At 44.2% G+C, this 5,069-nt stretch overlaps 1 non-coding gene across 1 annotated transcript; it reads right to left on the reverse strand.

The window, feature by feature from the left end:
- Positions 1 to 4,730: 4,730 nt before the first annotated feature.
- Positions 4,731 to 4,944, reverse strand: LOC115900635. Its single transcript, XR_004060294.1, has one exon. It is a non-coding gene; the product is annotated as a small nucleolar RNA U3 (small nucleolar RNA).
- Between the last annotated feature and the right edge of the window lie 125 nt (positions 4,945 to 5,069).

The following is a 5,069-nucleotide window of genomic DNA, read 5'->3' on the forward strand; positions in this document are numbered from 1 at the left end:
AATGTAACAGCATTCTTGTCTCACTCTCTGTTGAGCTAAATAATTACTCTTGAAGCCATTTGTTACATAGTCTCCAGACTGACGCCAAGGAGCCATAGAGTGCCATGCATCCTGTAGTTCAACAGTGTGTCACCAGCCAATGCTATTTCTGTAACCAATGAGAATTCCTAATGAACAAGCTTTGTAATTGTCCCTTCTCCTGATTCATCCTGTTTTCTTCAAAACTTGAGCCTCTATTTTGTTCTCTGGAGCATTCAAGGCAACTTGGAAGTGTCCTGAAATGCAGTCCTCAGACTTAAGCCCCTCAAAAGTTACTTTTGCCTCAACTTCTTCCTTTTAGGTTGATACTACCATGAAAAAAAAAAAATGTAAGGAAATGGTTTTAAATTGCAGTGTTAAGGGTTTAAGTCATTAAGAAACTATTTACCATTAAAAATTATATATACCCACACATACACTCACATATATTGTTAAAATACGCCATGAAGTCCAAATTATACACAATACTTAAATAAATAACTAAATTTTAATTTTAAAATGAGCTGGGTGCAGTGGTGCACCCCTGTAATCCCAGCTACTTGGGAAGCTGAAGCAAGAGGATCGCTTGAGCCCAGAAGTTCAAGACCAGCCTGAGCAACAAAGCAAGACCCCATCTCAAAAAAAACCAAAAACGAATTGTATGTCATACTACTTGCAAGTTCTCTTTTTTTTTTTTTTTTTTTTTTTTTTTGTATTTTTTTAGTAGAGACGGGGTTTCACCGTGTTCGCCAGGATGGTCTCGATCTCCTGACCTTGTGATCCGCCCGTCTCGGCCTCCCAAAGTGCTGGGATTACAGGCTTGAGCCACCACGCCCGGCGACTTGCAAGTTCTCATGCTCAATCACTGTATCAGGGCTCCATCAGGAAAATAAAATCAATAGGAGACATATATTAAGGGTTTTTTGTCAAGGAGTTGACATACAGTTGTGGCAGCTCCCTAGGTAAGTCTAAAATCGGTAGAGCAGGCTGTCAGGAAAGGCAGGCTGGAACTCAGGCATGAGCTGAAGCTGCAGTCTAAAGCAGAATTTTGGCTGGATGCGGTTGCTCATGCCTGTAATCCCAGCACTTCGGGAGGCTGAGGCAGGAGGATTACTTCAGCCCAGGAGTTAAAGACTGCAGTGAGTTATGATCACAACACTCCATCCTGGGCAACAGCGAGACTCCATCTCAAAAAAAAAAAAAAAAAAAAAAAAGAGAAGGAAAGGCAACTCAGAGCAGCCTAAGCTATGTGAAGTATGCAAAACTTGTTAGGCTTACAGAGACATGACTGAGACCTCAATCATCCCCCCAACCCCGCCAACCCACACTAACTGCCCAGTGGATTCCCCTTCCCCGCTGCCTAGACAGAGCTGATTATCAACACAGGGGAATTGTGTGGAGAAAAGTAATTCATGTAGAACCGGCTGTGCGGGAGACGAGTATTATTACTCAAATCACTATCCTTGAGCATTCCGTGATCAGAGTTTTTAAAGACAATTCGACATGTGGGGCTTGGGAAGTGGGAAGTACTGACTGGTCAGGTTGGAGATGGAATCATAGGGGTCGAAGGGAGTTTTTTCTTGCTGTCTTCTGTACCTGGGTGGGATGGCAGAACTGGTTGAGCCAGATTACTGGTCTGGGTCTGGGTGGTGTCAGCTGATCCATGGAGTGCAGTGTCTGCAAAATATCTCAAGCAGTGATCTCAGGTTTTACAAAAGTGATGTTATCCCCAGGAGCAATTTGAGGAGGTTCAGAGGAGCCCGAGGTTGCTTGACCTGTAAACTGTGATTTCTAATTTTTTTTTTTTGAGACGGAGTTTTGCTCTTGTTGCCCAGGCTGGAGTGCAGTGGCACGATCTCAGCTCTCCGCAACCTCCACCTCCTGGGTTCAAGCGATTCTCCTGCCTCAGCCTCCTGAGTAGCTGGGATTACAGGTGCCCGCCACCAAGCTCAGCTAATTTTGTATTTTTGGTAGAGACGGGGTTTGTCCATGCTAGTCAGGCTGGTCTGAACTCCTGACCTCAGGTGACCCCCCCCATCTCGGCCTCCCAAAGTGCTGGATTACAGGTGTGAGCCACCCTGCCCCCGCCCTGTAATTTCTAATCTCATAGCTAATTTGTTACTCCTGCAAAGGCAGACTGGTCCCCAGGCAAGAAGTGGGTCTTTATAGGAAGGGCTGTTATCAGTTTATTTTATTTGATTTTTTAAGAACAGAGTCTTGCTCTGTCACTCAGGCTGGAGTGCAGTGGTACGATCTCAGCTCACTGCAACGTCCACCTCCCAGGTTCAGGTGATTCTCCTGCCTCAGTCTCCCGAGCAGCTGGCATTACAGGTGCCTGCCACCATGCCCAGATAATTTTTGTATTCTTAGTAGAGACAGGGTTTCACCATGTGGCCAGGCTAGTCTTGAACTCCTGACCTCAAGTAATCTGCCTGCCTCATCCTCCCAAAGTGCTGGGATTACAGGCGTGAGCCAACCGCACGCGGCCATGTCATCAATTTTGTTTCATAGTCAAACTATGAACTGAATTCCTTCCCGAAGTTAGCTTGGCCTACGTGTAGGAATGAACAAGGACAGCTTGAAGGTTAGAAGCAAGATGGAATCGGTTAGGTCTGATTTCTTTCACTATCATAATTTCCTCAGGTATAATTTCATCAGTTGTAATTTTGCAAGATTGTTTCAACACCCAGGGGCAACTGTTTAAAGACATTTTATTCTGTCCAGGTGTGGCGGCTCACGCCTATGATCCCAGCACTTTGGGAGGCGAGGTACGTGGATCACTTGAGGCCAGGAGTTCTGAGACCAGCCTGACCAACATGGTAAAACCCATCTCTACTAAAAATACAAACATTAGCCGGGCATGGTGGCACACGCCTGTAATCCCAGCTATGCGGGTGGCTGAGGCAGCGCAATCCACTTGAACCACGGAGGCGGAGGTTGCAGTGAGTCAAGATCGCACCACTGCGCTCCAGCCTGGGCAAACAGAGCGAGGCTCTGTCATAGTGATAGATACCTACACACACACGTGTATATATATATCATGTATATATATTGTTGTATATATATGATAAACACATTTTATTCTTTTTTCCCGTAGTTAGCTGATAAATTACCTAAAATGTTAAAGTTGCAGAGTAGGATCACCCATTATCTTCATGTTCCTGGAATTTGTGATACAAAGAACAGTGTATCGCCAATCAATAGCTTATGTTATTTACTGACCCAATATAGGAACTGCCCCACTTTTAAAACCCACCTGAATATATGTTGGCATAATCAGAGCATATATTCAAGGCAACTTGAATCTATGTCTCCCAGGTTGCAGTCCTCAAATTTGACCTAAATAAACTCTACTTATATTAATTTTTACCTCAATTCCTTTAGTTTGACAGTCTTATATTTGTGGGAGTGGGTCAGTATAAGCATACAAGATGTACAAGCTAATCCTATTTTCCCCTCTTTTTTTTTTTTTTTGTTTGTTTTGTGGCGGGGTCTTGCTCCATAGCTCAGGCTGGAATGCAGTGGTGCAATCTTGGCTCACTAATCCCCCTCTGATAAAATACATTTACCAGGAACAGCCCTAACCTCACACTTCATTCCAGCCTGGCTCTCTCCCTCTCAACTCCATTCCAGCCTGGCTCTCTAACTTTCTGCCTCATTCCACTGGCTAGTCCTTAAGACCCTGACCTAATACTCCTTTTTGAAGTCTCTGGCTCCAATCCTAAGCACCATATTCCTTTGCCCAAATCTGGAATCCCAGGGCCTCTTGAAGGTTTCCCAATACATGTAAGGCCTACTTCTAGGCATGCATGCATGCCTCTACTATGTAAGGAGTACTTCTGGAAGCCACCAGCTCTAGAGTTTCTGAAAACGTCAACAAGACTGCCTTTGAAAACAGAGGGTGGGTGGTGGTGAGAACATCCTGTGAAGGGTGCCAGCTGGTTTATACCAGTCAGTGTGCCAAACTGCTCCTCTAATGAGAAGAGGTGGTGCTGTTTTAATTCCTCCAGTTTTAAGATGCACTTTACTATTATTACCCTTTTTAGTTTAGAAAGATAAAAGTTGACGAAGAGGCAGGGCTAGCACTGAAACCGATAATTATGTTAATCAAAAATCCCACCCACCTCCAGAAAACCTTTTCACAGAGCTGCTGAAAGTGGTAAATTGATTGGTTTAAGTTGTATGTTCTCTTCATGCCACTTTTTTTCTTTTTCTTTTTTTCTTCCCGCCACTTTCAAGCTAAAAGAGTGAACAGATAGTAAAATAGCTACACTAAATGGAGTTCAGAGGAGAAAAAAAGGACAGACTATCTGACAAACCAGTGTCTGGGTCTTCTAGTTAAGAATTAGAGGCCAGGTGCGGTGGCTCACTCCTGTAATTCCAGCACTTTAGGAGGCTGAGGCAGGTGGATCACCTGAGGTCAGGAGTTCAAGGCCAGCCTGACAACATGGTGAAACCCCATCTGTACTAAAAATACAAAAATTAGCCGGGCGTGGTGGTGGGCACCTGTAATCCTAGCTACTTGGGAGGCTGAGGCAGGAGAATCTCTTGAACCCTGGAGGCAGAGGTTGCAGTGAGCCAAGATTGTGTCATTGCACGCCAGCCTGGGAAACAAGAGACAGACTCTGTCTCAAAAAGAAAAAAAAAAACAAATAAACAAAACATAAGAATTAGGACCATACTTTTATTTTATTATTACTTTTTAGACAGGAATCACTCAGACTGCATTCTTTCTCTCTTACTCTCCTGCAGGAAGAGAATGATCATGAATGGCAAATGGCAGGTGCAGTGAAGCAAGAAAAGCTGGCTTCAGGCTCAGAAGAGAATGCTGTGCCTCTTCCTCATGGTTTCCGGTGCCCTGCATGTTCAGAGAAACTTCTCTAGTAATGAATGAACTGTAGAAATGATCCCTGAAAATATGGTCTTGATACTTTATTTTTGTGGCAATTTTTTTTTTTTTTTGAGACGGAATTTTGCTCTTGTTTCCAGGCTGGAGTGCAATGGTGCGATCTCCACTCACCGTAACCTCCGCCTCCCGGATTCAAGCAATT

Source organism: Rhinopithecus roxellana, chromosome 11 (genome assembly GCF_007565055.1).
Source record: "Rhinopithecus roxellana isolate Shanxi Qingling chromosome 11, ASM756505v1, whole genome shotgun sequence".
Classification (NCBI taxonomy): domain Eukaryota; kingdom Metazoa; phylum Chordata; class Mammalia; order Primates; family Cercopithecidae; genus Rhinopithecus; species Rhinopithecus roxellana.